The following is an 18,498-nucleotide window of genomic DNA, read 5'->3' as shown; positions in this document are numbered from 1 at the left end:
GGGGGGGGCTGTGTCTAGTAGAAAGGAGTGACATTTTGCTACTTGGGTTGCAATTACTTTTGAAGTTTATTCACAGCTGTTTAAGATCCCTCTCTGCCCCTCCCTACTTGCAACCAGTACCATTGTTTGATGCAGGTGTCTCTTTGTTGATTAAATACACATACATTTGAAGACAAGATGATCTTTAGAAACCTACAAAGCTCATGCAAGTTAGAGATGTTCCATCTAAATTGAGGTTATCTTTTTCTTTTGTTTTGTTTTGTTTTTTCCTCTTATCAACTTTTGTTTCTCATTTTCAAGTGCAACCTGTTTGGCATTAGCAGCTTTTGTTTTCAAAGTCCCATGATTGTCTTCTACGCTTTCAAAATGTAAACTGCTGGGGGAAGGAATCTTGCTACCATCTGCTTTGTTGCATTCATTTCCGCTGCTCTCTTGTGCTATGGTGGCTCAGGGTGATAGGGATCTGGGCAAACTTCTATACCTGCCCTCCTACCAGCCCTTCCTCCTCCAGTGAGAGTGTGCATTGCTACACCAAGCTACCATTGCAACTTGGCTTTCTCCTGCCATCTTAGCTCTCTTTCAGGGAGAACAGACATGTTTGTTCATACCAACATTCCTTTTAGGATCTCAGTGATTGATCCTTTTCAACACTGATATTCTGTCTCTCTAGTTAGAAGCAGGTATCTGAGGCCTCCAGAAGTAGAGCATATGTCTTTGGTCATTTCTATCAAGATTCCTCATTCCATTGCAATACATACGTTCTCTCATGCCCGGAAAAGATGAAATTCTTTTCTATAATGAATTCTCTGTGGACCTAGTCCATTATTTTCTTTCAGGGCTATGGGCTTATGGAACAAGTCTCTCCCTACAGGGATTCTAGAATGAACTTATACAAGTTCATTTCACAAGCCTCTCCTTCACATGTGGTATTGATTTATAGTGTATTTGACTTTCTTTGAAATAGGAATTTGAATTAGGACTTCCTGTTCTAATGTATGTAATGTGTTATAGTTATTGATTGTGCTATATGCCCCTGAGAATGTTGCTGATCTATTAATCTGATGTATTAATTAATGTGACAGTTTGTCAATATGGTTGTAGTTGATTTCAGGTAAGTTCTTCTTTCATAGGGTTGTCTTAATTTTTAAAATAATTTTCCCCCAAATCATTTAATTATTATCTGTCACATAATAACAATCATATACTATTATAAGATGAAAAGTTCCAGTGAGAGAAATGAAATGTAAAAAATAGCTAGCTACTTACTATTTACATACATGCATGCATGCATATATACATAAATGCCCCAAATTAAATCTATAACTTGAAATAGGGAGATTAGGCTTCTGGTGACAAATACAACATTAACTTCATACTTTTTGTTCTTAGTCACCATTTTTCAAGTTTAAACATCACATTTCTCAGTGGTATACACTCAACTTAGTTCTTCCATACCTACTCTATCTGTTAAGGCATCAGTCATGAGAAATTTAAAGTAGAAAACATGATGTTGAGCCAGAAAAAATGAGTAAAAATATGCTTTCTTAAGAGGACTGAAATAATTTTTGTTATTTTGTTATATGGCTTATACACAGTCAAATTCTGATTACTGTGTCCTCTACATATAATCTTAGGGCTAAAAGAGAATCTGAGGTTTCAGAAATTAGGAATAGCTCCACCAAGCCCAGAATCATAGGTTTGTGTTCTGGGATTAAATTAACAGATATTAAAATTTCTCACTTTAGCAGTACATCCTTGGACAGGTTGATGTTAGCTTTTGTATTAAGCTAATAATATTAATGATAATAGTAATCAGAAATACTTGAAGTCACTATAATATGTAAGTCATTGTAATTTATGTACTAGATATAACAGTCAGAATTTTATATTTAATAAATTACTACTTCATTTAGTCTTCATAAAGCCATTACTGATAAATTAGATATTACTAATCTCTTTCAGATTAGTAAATTAAGGCTCAGAAGAGCTAAAGTACTTGCTTAGGTTTTATGCCTTCTAGGAGGTAATCTGGTTTATATGACAATTAAACTCTTGCTATAAACCACAGCACCAGATCGTCTACCAATTAAAATTTTGTAATGTGATAAAATACACAGGACATCAAGTTTCCCATCTTAGCCATTTTAAGTGAATAGTTCAGAGGCACTAAGTACACTCTCTAAGTACACAACCACCCCCCCTCCATCTACGAAGCTCTTTTCATCATGCAAAATACTGCAATTCTGTATCTTTGAAACACATATCCCCAGTTCCTGATAAGCACTCTTCTATCTGTCTGTGAATTTCCCTGTTCCAGATATTTCACAAAAGAATCAGATAGTATGACCCATGTAAGTGCCTCAGAAGGCATTGTTTGATGTCTGGCTGATTTCAATTTTACCTTGATGTTCTCAAGGTTCATTTACCCATGTTACAGCATGTGCCAAAAATTTCTCTGCTTTTTAAGTCTAATAGTCTGTTACATGTGTACACTGTGTTCTGCTTATCCATTCATCTAGGGAGGATCCTCTGAGTTGTTTTCAACATTTGACCATCTTGCAGCTCACAGCATTCTGAAGGTGAGAGCACACGCACCTGCTTGAGATCCCTCAGTCAGTTATCTTGGGTGTTACACAGAAGTGGAATTACTGGGTCATGTAGGAAATCTATATTTAGCTTTTTGAGTACTCACCACCCTGTTTTTCACCCTGATCTCTTGGCTTCTCACTGAACATTCTTTGTATGGGTCTATGAGTTGTATTTTCCAAAGTTTATTAATTGTTGGACTGTTTGGGGAAGATACTTCCTCTGGGAAAGTGTGGAATTCACATCCCTCGTAAATGTAAACTTTCAGATACCTCATCAGCTGCCTAAAGGATTAGAGGAGGATTGGGAAGAAATCATGTCTATTAGTAAGACCATAGAACATGGTCTTTCAACATGAAGTTGGCAAGGAAAAAAAAAACATGGCCACCCATCCCTCTAATGATGTGCCCCATCCACCCCCGACCTCAGCATCTCTGCTGGGGAATCTTAGCCTGGTGGTGCCATGTGAGGTGATGTGCTTTTCTTTCCAAATCTGGTGTCATTGTCACTGTGGAATCGAATTGTCTACTTTCCCCAGCATCTATAAATAGGTTGATGAGTTGTGCTGGAAAAAATTATGCAACCATGCAAATTTACCATGTCATAAGTCCATGATTTCCAACCTCAGATGGGCTGTATAACCCGTCCCCCCTCCCCCACCAGCCCTCACACTTTTCCATGGTTATCTCTACACCAGCCATTCCAGACCTTCACCTGCCTCCATTGTCCTACTCCTCACCCTTACCAGCCTGCCTTGCTTCCAGCTTGACTTGAGAAATTTCCAGATGAGAAATAACCCCCCAGCCTCATGACCACAGGGCTGTGCACCTCACTTTATCTGCATCCCATGCTCCCATCTTTCCCTTGGTTCAGAACAGTAATAAGAAAATGCCTCACCTCCAGAAGGGTCCCACCATTCACCTCCCACGAGTGCCATTTAGTTCTGCATTCTCATGAATCTCATTCACTTAAGTATCTTCTCTCCCACCACCATTTTCCTTCCCTCATTTCTGGCCCTGTGCTCACTGCATTGGGCCTGTTTAAATCCCTTCTTTCTTTGCCAAAAAAAAAGAGGGAATGCTTCTGTCCTTTCCTTCAGCTATTTCCTCCTCTCTCTCCTCTTTACCACCCAAATCTTTACACTAGTCTCTACACTTACCACTTCTGTCCTCATTCCACCTCTCTTGACCCACAGACACCTGGCTTTCCCTTCAGAAAGCATCACACACACTCTCCTCCATGCAAACTTTTGCTGTAGCCCACCCCTTTCCAACTGGACTTTCTATAGCTGTGCTACTAAGTGCTCCTGCATCCACAGTCTTGTCTTCCTTCAGCTTCCCCTCCCACTTCTCTTCCTTCCTTCTCTGCTTTGAAGACTCTGACTCATCTTCCATGAACCTGAAAGTCTGACCTTCAATTTTCTCTCTGTGTGAGGCACTTGATCTCTCACTGGCCCCCACAGCTATCTCCCTGCTGATTTCAACCCAACCACTAGGGACCCAAATTCCTACTGATCACGAATAGTTTATAGATGCGTCTAGTGCTCCACACCTTGGACTGCATGCTCCATCTTTCTCTTTCCTTTCTTTCCAAGATCCCTGCCAGCTCCCCAGTTCTGTAGTTGGCATAGCTGTTACCTGTTACAAACCTAAAGTCTGGATATTCTTCCTTGACTCCTTTTCTTACAACTCAATAGCTCAGCTAAACTAAGATCTAGTAGTTTACCCCCTGAATATTTGCTTGTCCTCTTGGTCTTTTTCCACCCCTTACTACCTCTACTCTGTTTCAGCCACCACGATTTCTCTTCTGCATCCCTGCCTGAACCTCCTTACTAGTCTCAGGAGGAAAGACCCTTCTAAACCCCAGATTCGAGCATTTGCCTTAAGTTCTCTTATGGCTACTCAGACCCTTGGGGTGAAGTACAGCATCTTTTAGAAGGATTAGAAGGGGTTCTAATCCTTTCCTCTCCACCTTAATCTCTCCAGACACAGGCCTTACATTCCTCCAAGTCTGAGCCTCACCAGGACCCTCAGAGGTCCCCTGTGCTTTTTCTCTTGGACACTCTGTCTAGCCCCTAAACCTCTCCTTCCTTTGGCTAATTCCTATCTGAACTCGGGCCTCATGCATCTTTTCCTAAAGGTTTTCCTGGTTCCACAAGTCAGAATTTGGTTTCCTTCCTCATGTTCTCAAAACACCTGTCTGATCATCTATGCAGCAACACTTAGGATGGACATGTCGGCACTGTGTGTTTACTTCTCATCTTTCAATGGGTCAGAACGGTGTTTTGAACACATTATTCACACCCAGTATTGTATCTAACATATAGTAGGTATTAATAAAGACTAATAGAAGAAATGAATACTCATAGGTTTTAGATTTGTAATACCTATGGGATTTTTTTGTCATGTTAAAAGGAAGGAATTGTAATCTAGTGCTTTAAATATCAGCATAAGCAGAATCATTATCATCCAGAAAAAAAAACTTGCCTGTTAGCTTCTGGGATTATCTCAATAAGTTCTACTAGAAATCAGAAGTAGAGGTGATGGGTAATGTTTACTGCCTGAAACTCTTTACTACTCTTGGTTATAATAGATTTTTACAATTCAAAGTCCTAGAAGATGACCTGCTACAAGAAAAAGATGTCCTTGCCTCTTCAGTATGTGGTGATTTCTTCTTCCGTCATCTTCATGGCCTCTCACTTCGTGTAATGTCAGTGATAAAAGGGAAAAAGATTAAGAATGATCAAGAAATAGAAGGTCATGGTAAAAATATTCTAAAATATATACTAGAAGCAAAAGGATGAAGCAATAAGTGATGTAAGATGTAGATACACTGAGGACCCTGAAGTCATTTTAATAAAAATAAAATGGTAAAAAATTGAGAAATAATTTTAATTAAATGATATAAAGAGCTTAAGGATTCTTCAGAATTAAATCATGATTACTTTAAAATTCATTACAGCAGTTGAGGGAAAGATAAAAAGTAAAAGAATAAGTTTAAAAACTAAGATAATAGAAGTGTACCAAAGATTAAAATTAGTGAAAGCATTCTCAAAAACATTTAACCTAGATTTTAAATAGAGATAAACTCTATAGGGGCTCACTCAACAATAAAATAATTAAAACTATGAAAGTAAAGAAAAAAATCTTTTGAAAATTTTTAAAAATGCATCCCAGCAGTGGAAAAATACGATGAGTTCCTAACAACTACTAAGCAAGAGCTGAAACAATGTTAAAACCAGAGCTTAGGTATCTGGCTCATACCTCCAAAACTATCCCAACCTATCAACCATATTAACGGCACAATTCTCAAAGGGAAAAAGGCACTGTACTCCACGGGGACATTGCCCTCCTAGGAGGTGTTAGCCCAGAGTCACGTAAGGGCAAGCAATTCATTATGTTCATCTTTGCCTGCAGAGGACACTTCTTACTGAGAAAGACTTGCCATGAATCCTCTGAATGCTCCAGTGCCTCCAATGCCAGCTCTAGACTTAATTTTTGGATTGGGAAATTATAACGCCTGCCCTCCCTGCATGTGCCAGGTGCATCCCTCACTTTGTTCAGAAACTCCCCATTCAAACCACAACACTACTTGCTTTTATGTCATGAGCAGTTCTTTTCAAATTATCCTAATGTGTTATGCCTTTTCTCAGTCACTTGTAAGGCATTTATCTTCCTTTTTCTGCTTTCCCTCTTCTCCTGGGACTTACAGCTTCTCCTCAGCTCGTTACTGAAGCTCAGTCATGATATTTTAATTTAATTATTGCCTCCTGAGTAAGCTTGTCTAAGAGTACCTACCAAGTCTCCTATTCCTTTTGCTCTATCTGACTCTTGGCACAGAGCTCAGACTGGAGTTGGGATTGTAAAGGCTTGTGAAGCCTCCATAGCCAGACAATGTATTTTCTTTTCCTTTAGTTGATGATGTATCATTTTCCAAATATGAATAGCTCATCTCCAGGGCCTAATAAGCATCACTGTTATGCACTCTGAGCTTTCTAAGTTGTGTTCCATTTTCTCAGGGTGGGTTTTAGGAAATCTGTCTGAAATGTGGAGGCTTTTGGGAGGTGGGGAGAAGGTCAAGTCCATGGAAACCTTGGTCTTTGGCATCTGCTTATCCAGTGGTTGCTGGGAAATGTGCCATTCCAGCTTTCTAGGTGAAATCTGGACACATCATCTTTCCAATCCCTTGCCACCTGGCTGTTCTTCAGGTTCCTTGCAGTGACCAGGGACATTTGGGAGTTGTCACAAGAGGGAAATATGGATTCCAATCAGCTTACCTCTTTCAGGAAAAGCGACAAAAGAGAGATTGTAGCATCTTATTGCTTCATTCACCTGCCTGATCCTACTTGACCGTAATCATGCCAATCTTCCAAAGCCACCCAACACTGAAGGTGGATAGCAGAAGTCACAGAAATAGGAGAGGAAAATTTTATCAATTTTACCATATTAGATGAGTCAGGTACAAAGATCCCCAGACTTCCTCCTGAGCTGAATGGTGTGTTGTTGTTTCTAGGTATCCTACATTCCAGACAGATCAGGATTTCACCTGAACAAATAGCATGGTGGAGAAGTAGATACATTTCAAGGCCCCGGACAATGGTTAACCCATCCCATTGTAACGACTGATATATATTATTAAATGTAATCAATAGTTGCAGGTGTAACCCTTCACCAACTGTAGTCATCCAAACATGGAAGTCATGTAACTACAATTGGTTTTGATTTTGGAAATCAACTCTATCACTGGTGAAGGCCATGCAAAGAATATTATAAAAACTTAATTTCTTTAAAAAAAAAAAAAAAAGACAAGTTCATTCTCTCCCAATGGGCTTTATTTCTGGAAGAACAGACAACCATAATTAATAGACAGATGGAATCTTCTCTATGACTGGAAACTTTTCATTCTTCTTTTCAACAAAGAAATATAAATCAGTGTTCATTTTATTTAGGACATATTCAGGCTATGCAACAGGGGTAATAGTAAAAGTAGGCATAAATGAACTCCTTCATAAGGAAAACTTAAATTACCCTACGTTTTAAGTACAACTAAGCCCTTTCTAGGTAATTGTGTGAAAAAAAAACACCTTTTAACGTTGATGAGATTAACTCCATGAAAATACATTGTGGAATTTTAACTTCTGGATCAGAAGCTGCTAGAGTGTTTGCCAAAGGCAAATATACAGCCCTTCAATATTCTTCCCTTCATTCCAAAGAGAGCAAGATTTCACTTCTGAGCCACTTTCCTAGCTCCTGGTCATTCAGATGTGTTAATATTTATAGTACACTTGAGATCTGTGACTAACAGTGCTGTAGGAAAGTAAAGTGTCTGAACCAAGAGAAAAAGCCTTCTTTTAAAAAATTAATTAAAATGAAATAAATACAATTTATTTGACCAAAAAGGCTAATATTGCTGGGCATAAATTAGCACATCATTTTAGAAATTAATGAAGTAAAACTCATCCATTAACCATTTCTCATAGCTGGAGGTGACAGAGAGAAATGTCAACACAAAGTGTGGCATTTGAATTTCATTATCGCAATAAAAATGGAAGGTGGAAACAAACCCCTTTTCCTTTGAAGAACATACTTGAGGAATTCAGAACAGACAGAATATATTCATGTACCATTATAGCACCAAAGACTTAGCCATACAGCTAAAGAACTATCAAACAAATATTCTACAGGTTCAGAAAAAAGAAACACTCATTTGTTTGGCTATCTGTCTTAAAACCAGTAGGAAAAGTTCACCACAAATTCCAAGGGCTTTTAATCCTCGTGCCAGACACTTTTTCTTAGCGTTTTTGCAAGACACGATCAGAGGATTACATTCTCAAAGAACTCCTTTCTAAAAAGCTTAAGCTCTAATCAGTTAAATGTGACATAGGTTTGGAAGGGGGTTTGGTATCGGGTAATCAAGAATGAAGTTCAAGTTGATATCTAGTGATGTTGAACTGATGTCATTCCTCCGAAATTGCCAGGGGTTTATTCTTTCTTTGACATATATGTGGCCCTGCATATTACTTTGGATATCAATCAAACTCTGCCCAAACATAATGGCTTAAAACAACCCTGCTTTATTTTCTCATGGCTGTGTTGGGCTCTGTCCTTAATCATGAGATCCTAAGAGCGAGGGGTACCCATGTACAAGGGCAAAGCTCAGAGGCAAAAAGCTCCTAAGGACTAAATAAAGCCATTATAGGGCTACTTACTAGGCAGGATCAAGACACCCTGAATCACATCTCAGAAGAACAGATGGAATGAGACAGGCTGTGGCAGGTGTCTATAGAAGCACTAGCTAACACAAACTTTTAAGCTATTAATATACTAACATCTCATAAAGATGACTTTGTTTTCCAAGACTGAGCCGCCAGCTTCACTCATGATGTACCTGGCAGCAGAAGTCTATTAAAACAAAACTCTGCTTTCAAATGATGTGCTTGCTCCCTATTTACCTACAGAATAGAATCTAGACTTCTTGCCAAGGGGTTGGTAGCTCTTTCCTGCTATTTACTCTGCCTGTCTTAAAAAGTCCTCCAAATGACCTTTGTGTCAGCACAGTAGCTCCATACTGAGTCACACAGGACTGCAGTGTTCTTCCGCTCTGCCACTTTGCTGCCCATTCCCTGAGATGTCTTCTCCTCTGAGAAGACTGTGTAGGCGATGTTGCTCCTCAGTGTGTCTTGCCACCCTGTACACTTAGATACTTTTGCTGCGATGGCACAATTGCATTCCATCCCTGCTGTGACACAGGCTCCTGGAGGGAGGTCTCTGTGTCTCTATCTCCAGCCTAGCTCTCACCCTTAACAGACAACAAGGACACAGGAAACACATACTAAATGTCAGCTTAGTATAGGCAAATGACACAGCTGTGGAGGGAGAGATCAGAAAACCCCAAACAGGAAGAAGGTGGGTATGATGAATAGAAGAGTCAAGGCTGTGAAGGTAGTAGAATATGGTAGTAGGACAGACCAAGAGCTAACATGTTCTTGACATAGAAAGAACAGCCAATGAGAATGCTCTGAGAAAATGAAAGACAAGCAATGAGGATACAAAGGAAAACAGAAAAACAAGGTCAACATAAAAGATGTTGATGAGTGTACCATGGTTAAGGGCTAAGAGAAAGCAGTAAAGAGAAGACAGGGACTCCAACCCTCACAGCCAACCAGGCCATGAGTATTCACATGGGAAGGAGTACAAGCGGGCCATCCAAGCTTGCATCTCAAGTTAGCAGGCAGCACTCAGTCACATGATGGCCATGCACCAATCAACAGCAGCAGAGGAGAGATATTGACCAAAGTGATGTAGATGCTTCTGAGAATTTTTAGCTGTGCAAAACCCAATGGGCCATCACATCCGACCTGTTGAATAGCTTTACACAAGGCAAGTTATGTCAGGTCTACACACGCACACACACACACACACACACACACAGCTTGCAAACAGCCACTAAGAAGAAAGTTTATTTAATTAAAAGTGCAAAAGAAAATATAGCCAGATTAACATTCTTGAGTAATAACTTTGAGGTTGGAGGATCAACTTTACAGAACTGTTCTGGGAATTTAAAAAAGCAAATTAGTCTGCCAAACTGTGACAGTCTTATTTTTAGTATTCGCCTGATATAACTTTTCTAATTTGCTTTTTTAGCTAGTATATTTTCGTATATATGAACGAGTAACTTCACATTCATTTTCTAATCCCTTTTATGCCTATTGCTTGTGATTTAATAGGTTCCTAAAGCAGTAGATTCTGAAACTTTCCAAAAGATATCCTCACCCAAGAAAGCATTGCTTTGGCAAATAGTATAATTTTTGAAACTTTAGGGAACCTATATCTTGTTTTTGATTGGTTTTCAAACAAAAACCATACATACAAGGGAGACTTCATATCTGAGCAAATAGGCAGTTTTCAGAAAATAAATATATGAATATTAAACTAGAAATGAATAAATGCAAAAATTAGAGCAATTGTCAAGGCTGAAAATTGACCTCCTCAGAGGCTGAAGTAAAGAATCCACAGCTAGGGCTGGGAAGGTGGCTTAGTGGTAGAGTGCTTGCCTAGCATGCATGAAACCCTGGGTTCAATTCCTCAGATCCACATAAACAGAAAAAAACTGGAAGTGGCACTGTGGCTCAAGTGGTAGAGCACTAACTACCTTTAAGCAAAAAGAAGCTCAGGGATAGTGCCCAGGCCCTCAGTTCAGACCCCAGGACTGACAAAACAAAAATCCACAGCTAAATTAATATGTCTTCCCTTTTGTCCTTATCATCTCTAATATGCAGACTTCCCCCCATCCTCTATGGTTAGAGGACCTCTACATTCATTCCTAAATGAAGCTATAAAAGGAAATTGCTTTTTTGAGATTAACTTCTCTATAATTTGGGGGAAGGGTATACAGAGGGCCTTTAAAACACTGTTTCTACCTAATCTCAAAATAGTCCAGAAAGTTCTTGCTACAGTTTATTCCAGTACCTGAAATTCTGCCAGCTAGGATTTTACGGGACATAGATCCTCTTAAAGATTGTAAGCTACACATTAGAGTGGCTTAATCAGTAATGAGGAGAAAATGGGAACCTTTTATGAGCCAAGGGTAGACTGGACTTATTCAACTAACAAATATTTATTGATCAAGCACCTAAACATGTCAGACATTGCTCTGGGTATAGAGAATAGAGAGGAGAAAAGAGGGACCAGGCAGTAACCCTTGGGAAACCTAATTTCATTTGTAGAGCAAGATGGTAACCACATAACTAAGGGAATATTAGGTAATGTCAGGTGCTATGAAACTCAAATGTAAGAGTTGCAGAGGTCAAAAGGACTTGGAGAATGTGGCCTGCTTCTAGATCGCTAGCTCTCTGCTCTTTTTTTTTTTCAATGTGAGGAAGAGAAAAACATTCTTAGATATCATGGCCACAGAATTCTGGTTTGGAGGCAGGAAACAAAAGGAAGGTTCAGATGAGTTATTAAATAATATAAAAAAAGGGCTGGGAATATGGCTTAGTGGTAGAGTGTTTGTCTAGCATGCATGAAGCCCTGAGTTCGATTCCTCAGTACCACATACACAGAAAAAGCCAGAAGTGGTGCTGTGGCTCAAGTGGTAGGGTGCTAGCCTTGAGCACAGAGAGGCTCAGGGACAGTGCTTAGGCCCTAAGTTCAAGCCCCAGGACTGGCAAAAAAAAAAAAAGAATAAGATAAAAAAAAAAAAGGCATATTCTTTCTTCAGAGGAACCCAGTAAAATAGAACTCATGCCTTCTTTCCTCCAGCAGGTCTGGGACCATGCCTGATTCTCTCCATCATGGTGTTCCTTAGCTGCTGTATGCATGTCCAACCCTTCTTACACAGTTGTTGTATACTTGCTTCTAAGTGACTACAATGCTAAGGAATCTCATATGTAATCTGTATTCGTAATTAGGTCTATCACTCATACTTTTAATCCCTAATGTTTATTGCGTATGGTTGAAGTTTTAGCAGCTAGACAAATGAGTGGAGGAAACCTCAGGACCTGCCAGATTCCCACTCATGGAGCTCAAGGCTACAGCCTTCACTTCCCGTCCTCCCTTGCCTTACCCATGTCACCTCTGAAGGGGTGGACCTTGCTGTGTTCCATTGTTCATCCGGTACGCTCCTCTGGAGTCAGAAACACCCTGACTCAAAGACAACAACAACAACAACAACAACAAATCTTTATTTCTAGAAGAATCTTTTTTCCTCTGATTCATTTTCTTAGACCCTAAAGATAAAAACAATATCTGAGAATTTCCTCCAGCCTTCATACATAAAAGATAAAAGTAGTAAAAGATGGAACTCGATCCCTTCACTTGATCTTCCAAATCTCTTACTTCTCTTCCTGTGTGTCAAGCTGACCTCACAAAGTACCGGGAACACAGTCCTATAGGACTCTATTCCAGGAAGCAGCGATTGCCCCTCAGCACGCAATGTTCCAGAGGCTCATAGGAGTCCATGGGCAGCTTGCTAGACCATAGCTACTTCTCAGCTCTTCCTCCTATACCCATGGTGTTTGCTTACTAAACCATCAGCTGAAGTTATTTACCCTGTATCTTTTATCTCAGATTTCTGGTTATATTTTATCTAAGTCATCTTCACTTTAGTTGAGCTAAGGCTGTGGTTTTGCAAATTAAATCAGCTGTGGGTTTCTGCATGTATCTCCTCCATGTGTTTACTAAGGCTTAAAAAAAAAAGCCACACTGTATGTCTGTTTTCATTTTACAGTTGTGTGCGGGAAGATTTGTTTTGCTTAAGATTCTTTTAAACCAATTCAAGGCTATTTAGAAGGATACACATCTTAAGAAACCAAAACATTTTTAAACATTTTTCTTTGTTTAAAATATATCTTTTGTCACAATTGTACGTCCTTAATGTTTGAAAGTTGGTGTGTAATGGTGAGATCATGTGGCTTATTAGTCTGTTGTATCTGTCAGGCAAAGGAGACTCATACCTCAAAACAAGGAAGCAATGTTTAATAAAGCTGAAGTATAATCCAGGTGCTGGTGCCCGTGCCTGTAATCCTATCCACTCTGGAGGCTGAGAGCTGAGAATCACAGTTCAAAGCCAGCCTGGGGAAAGAAAGTACGTAAGACTCTTATCTTCAGATAACTGTCAAAAACAAAAGCTGGAAGTAGAGCTATGGTTCAAGTGGTAGAGCACTAGCTGTGAGTAGAAAAGCTTAGAGACAGCATTCAGGCCATGAGTTCAAGCCACAGCACTGGCATCAGGGGAAAGAAGGAATGAAGGAAAGAAAGGAGGGAGAGAGGAAGGACAGGAAAGAAGGAAGGAAGGAAGGAAGGAAGGAAGGAAGGAAGGAAGGAAGGAAGGAAGGAAAGAAGAGAAGGAGGGAGGGATGGAGGGAGGGAGAGAGGGAAGGAGGGAAGGAGGGAGGGAGGGAGGGAGGGGGGAAGGTGCAGTGTCAAATGTGAAAGGATGGGGTATGTGAGAGGCTAAGGGATGAGTGATAGTCCAGATAATATATCTAAAGCTCTCAAGCTGAAAGATAAAGAATGTTGTAGAATACAGCAGAACTCCTCAGGTGAAATGATCAGGACTCCATGTGTGCGGGGGACCTGCAGGAGGTGAGAACAAAGGAGCACTGGAAAGCGATTTTCACATTTCTGGCTTTGAAGACTCGGTGGATGGTCACTCCATTGATCAAGGCAGGAGAAAGAAAAGAGGCATAGGCATTAGAGGGAAAGGTGGAATTCACAGTTTACTTTAGTCACTTGAGAGGCTGGTAGCTCATGTGGAGACATCTCACACATAGTTTAAAGATAGGAGACTGGAAGAAACAAGCATATAGTTCAAGAAAAAAATTGCCTTCAAGATTTTAACTAAATTGAGTATCAACAAAACAATTTAAATGGATGACATTGGCCCAAACATCTGACTTAAGAAGCTCCTGGATTTTTTGGTGGAGTGGGGGGGAAGGAAAAGGTTGAACAGCAATAGAACAGAATATATAGATATATAGCTATAAATATAGATATATATTTATTCTCCCCAATGGAGCATCAATTCCCAAAGTATGTTCCAAGGAACCCTTTGGCTCCTGAAGACCCTTTAGGGAATTTGCAAAGTTGAAACTAATTTCATAGTTCTATGAAGGTTTGCTTCCCCGATCTGCATTTATTCTCTACGGTGGGCTTTTTTAGGGCCTCTTGTTCTGATAGCAACAGACCAAAGGCAAAGCCAATAGGAGAAGCCGATTGTCTTCTCCTGAGCCAGACATTAACAGATTTGCAAAAGTGTCAAATAATATCCCTTTCCCCAAACTATGTTGTGCGTCATAAAAATGTGTGTGGCTTTTCTCAAAGGATTTTTGTTATTAAGAATTATTTTTAACTTTCAGTCTCATTTTCTAATATGATGAACATCAGTAGGTGTAAGACAAATAAATCAAAGCTCTTTTACACTCTTAAGAATTTTTAAGAGAGTGAAGGAATCTCAAGAAGAAAAAGATTAAGAACAAATTGCCATGAGCAGAAATGAATAAACTGAGACTTCATGTCAACCAGAGCAAATCTTATAAGCAAGATAAATGGAAGCCAGAAAAGAAAATTATATATTTTTAGAAATGCATAGCTATATATTATATATGTATAAAAATGGTGGGGATAACCAACTCCAAAATCTACATAATAATTCTTATTGAGGGTGTGAAAGAGAATACAACTTTAGGAGAAGAAACTGGAGTCTTCAACAGTATTTGGTTACATTTTTTAGGTTGAATTATAGAAATGGCAGTGTTCACTTAGAATTTTTTATATTTTTATATGCCTAAACATCATTTATTATACAATTTAAAAATTAATAACTGTCACTAACTTCAAAATATGAAAAGAGCCTGTCTTTAAAAAGGGACAAAGATTTGAATAAGCATCTCTTCAAAGAAAACATGTGAATGGCTAAAAAGTACATGGAAAGGTGCTAAACTCACTAATCGTTAGAAAATAAATGCAAATTATGTCCACAATGAGATACCTCTCCATGCCCATTATAATGGCTACTATCAGAAAAATAGAAAATAATGAATGTTGTCCAACAAATGGAAACTTTGTGTGCTGTTATTGGGAATGTAAAATGGCACAGGTGCTATGGAGAGCATATGGTAGCTTCTCAAAAAAAAGTAAAAATAGATCCACATATGATCCATCAATTCTACTTCTTAGTTTATAGCTAACATGATTGAAACCAAGGTCTTGACAAGACATTTGTACACTTCTGTTCCTTAGCATTCTTCATGGCAGCAAAGACAAATAGCCACTGACAAATGAATAAACAAAATCTGGTATATACACAAAGTGGAATACTCTTCTGTCTTGAAGAGGAGGGAAATCTTTTCCCATGCCACCATATAGATGAACCTTGATGATACAATGCAACGTGAATTAAGGCAGTCAAAAAAGGACAAATAGTGCTTTGAAGGACCTATTGTGTAGTCTGATTCATAAAGATATATTAAATTGGTGGGAAAGGTAAGAAAAGGAAGTTATTGGTTCATGGGTACCAAGTTTCCTTACAAAATGAAAAAAGGGTTGGGCATGAGTGCACAACAATGCAAAGAGAAATATACAAATAGACGGATGGAAATTTTAGACAGCACTACTAAACACTTGATTAAACATGAATAAGAAGTGCTGTGGTACTAAACACTTGATTAACTAAACATGAATAAGATTGCTGTGGTTTTATCATAGTAAAAATAAATTAATTAATCACTATAAGAGGATTTTTGCATGATATGAAGATATCTCATCACTCTACTTACCAGTTGACTATTTTTGAAGTATCTAATTGAATGTCTAACCCAGACTCCTCACTTTGGTCCAGTCCTTGAAATTGGCTCTTCTGAAGCAAGCTACCTTCCAGAATATTCTATACTTCCACTCCACTTGCATAAAGCCATCCCAAAGAAACTTTAATGAAATTTCATGGCAGAATGCCCACACACCCACAGACTACTTTCTCCAGAATGCCACAGGAACCAACCTAGGCCACTTTGGCTTCCCCCTACCTATGGACTGACTTACCTTGTGAGGAACTGACTGTCTGTACTCCACAGTCTCATGTATTGGATCCAATCTCACAGGCATTTGATCACCACCTTTAGAATAGAATCTACTGGGAGACAAGGGCATACATCTGCTAACTTAACAGCTTTGCTGTGGTTGGTGTCTATGGTGGATGAATGTATAAATGGACAAAAGGCTCAGTGTGGGCTTTCACACATAAGCAAGCTGAATACACTCAGAACTAAGTAGAGAATCTTTTCTGGACTCCAATGGCTTCCCATCCCTTCTACTTTATTTTTCTTTCTGTCAGTCGTGGGGCTTGAACTCAAGGCCTGGATGCTGTCCCTGAGTTTTTTTCACTCAAGACTAGAACTCTACCACTTTGAGCAACAGCTCCACTTCTGGCTTTTTTTCTGAGTAGTTTGTTGGAGATAAGAGTGTCATGGACTTTCCTACCTGAACTGTCTTTGAACTGCAACCCTCAGATCTTAGCCTCCTGAGTGACTAGGATGACATGTGTCAGCCACCAGCACCTTCTACTTCTTTTCCTAGCACCATGCCAACATTTCTTTTCCCCAGCAGCTTTATCAAATGTCCACGGGACCTCTCCCCCAGCCTGGAAGAAGTTGGGGTGAGTCAGCCTTCATCCCTTTTCTTCCTCCCACTACCACCCTATTTTAATTGCCCTTTATGTTCAAATGGGTTTGTTCATTGTAACATGAAGACGAGGAACAGAAACAGTACACCCTGGGGCCTGGGACACATCTGGATAACATCTAGTATGTGATGTTAGTTCCTCATTGCTCCATTTATAGCTGTGAGTCCATGAGTAATCTAATTTAACCCTTTCTTTCTGGTTGCTGTGGGAAAATATGCATGATATATCATAACTTAACCAGGTTAGCTGTTTTTTTTTGTTTTTTTTTTTTTTGGTGGGTCGTGGGGCTTGAACTCTGGGCCTGGGCACTGCCCCTCAGCTCTTCAGCTCAAGACGAGCGCTCTACCACTTGAGCTACAGCGCCACTTCCGGTTTTCTGGTGATTATTGGAGATAAGAGTCTCACAGTCTTTCCTTCCCGGGCTGGCTTTGAACCGTGATCCTCAGATCTCAGCCTCCTGAGTAGCTAGGATTACAGGCATGAGCCACCAGCGCCCGGCCAGGTTAGCTGTTTTTAAGTGCACAGTTCAGTAACAAAACTTTCACCATCATCCATGTCCAGAATTGTTCCATCTTCCCATACAGAGACTCTGGACCCATTAAACCCCAATTTCCTGTTTCCCTTCGCAAAGCTCTTGGCAACCACATCCCCCTCCAGATCTCTAGGAATCTGACTGTAGTAGGTACTCATTTAAATGAAATAATACAATCTTTGTTCCTTTTGTGACTGGCTTCTTCCATTTTACTCAGTATCCTCGTGGTTCATCTGTGTGGTTCATATGTGTTAGAATTCCATTCCTTTTTAAGGCTCAGTAATATTCTACTTTTATCTTTTCAGCCTCATTTGCTTCTACCATAGAAAATACATAGCAGGGGCTGGGAAGGTGGCTCAGTAGTAGAGTGCTTGCCTTGCATGCATGAGGCCCTGGATTCAAGTCCTCAGCACCACAAAGCCAGAAGTGGCACTGTGGCTCCAGTGGTAGAGCACTAGCCTTGAGCTGAAGAGCTGAGGGGCAGTGGCCAGGCTCAGAGTTCAGGCCCCAGGACCAGCAAAAAAAAGAAAATACATAGCAGCCTATTTTCAGATGTTGTTCTTTCAGATGTTATAGGATCATGAAAAATGAGGAACAGCTCCCCCTCCCCCAGCACAGTAAATGCTAGTTTAGCTTTCTTCCTTTCCCTTTCTAGATTATAAATTGCATGAGGATAACACAAGAAGTTTTCTTCTCTTGTTTCCTTACTTCCTAATGTTATAATCAGTAAGTGCCCCATGGTTCTTATTGTGTTGAATTAGAAAGGGAAATGCTCTTGGTTAGTAAGTTATAGAGATTGCTCCCAGAGTGCCAGCATTGGAGAAATGATGGTGGAAAGGAAAATTCCAGCAATGCCTGTCACTTAGCAAGGCAAAGTAGATAGAACTCATCAGATGGTCAGATCTCCAGTAGCTTAGATAAGATAGAAGCTTGTAGGGTTCTTATATGAATTCAACAACTGAGGCCAAACACCCTGAATCAAATCCACAGAGTCTCTACCCAGATTTCCATTATGTTAATTTGTTATTTTCCTTGGCCTAAGTAATTAGAGTTAATCACTGTCGAGTTAATTATATTATTGCTCCTTGCTGTGAACAGCAAAGTCTGTGGTCATTGCATTATTAAAATGGAAAATTGGTACTGTAGTCCGAAGGGTGTCTAAGTTGTTAAAGAGGCAAATCTGATAAGGAACCTTGAATGCT

The 18,498-nt window shown here is 39.6% G+C and overlaps 1 protein-coding gene across 7 annotated transcripts in view; it reads left to right on the top strand.

Moving 5' to 3' along the window:
- The window catches only part of LOC138807721 (protein kinase C theta type), an 84,591-nt gene that overhangs the window by 1,780 nt on the left and 64,313 nt on the right, over window positions 1-18,498 (top strand). For 3 of the 7 annotated variants that reach the window (XM_069993510.1, XM_069993513.1, XM_069993509.1), the window contains exon 2: window positions 2,520-2,579. The exons of the other annotated variants lie outside the window; for them this stretch is intronic. The gene's annotated coding sequence lies outside the window, so the exon portion shown is untranslated. The remainder of the gene's footprint in view (window positions 1-2,519; window positions 2,580-18,498) is intronic. 7 annotated transcript variants of the gene reach the window in all.

The sequence above is a fragment of the Dipodomys merriami genome, unplaced genomic scaffold (assembly GCF_024711535.1).
Source record: "Dipodomys merriami isolate MVZ:Mamm:240054 unplaced genomic scaffold, mDipMer1.0.p SCAF_429, whole genome shotgun sequence".
Classification (NCBI taxonomy): domain Eukaryota; kingdom Metazoa; phylum Chordata; class Mammalia; order Rodentia; family Heteromyidae; genus Dipodomys; species Dipodomys merriami.
This window is presented reverse-complemented; position numbering and strand designations above follow the sequence as displayed.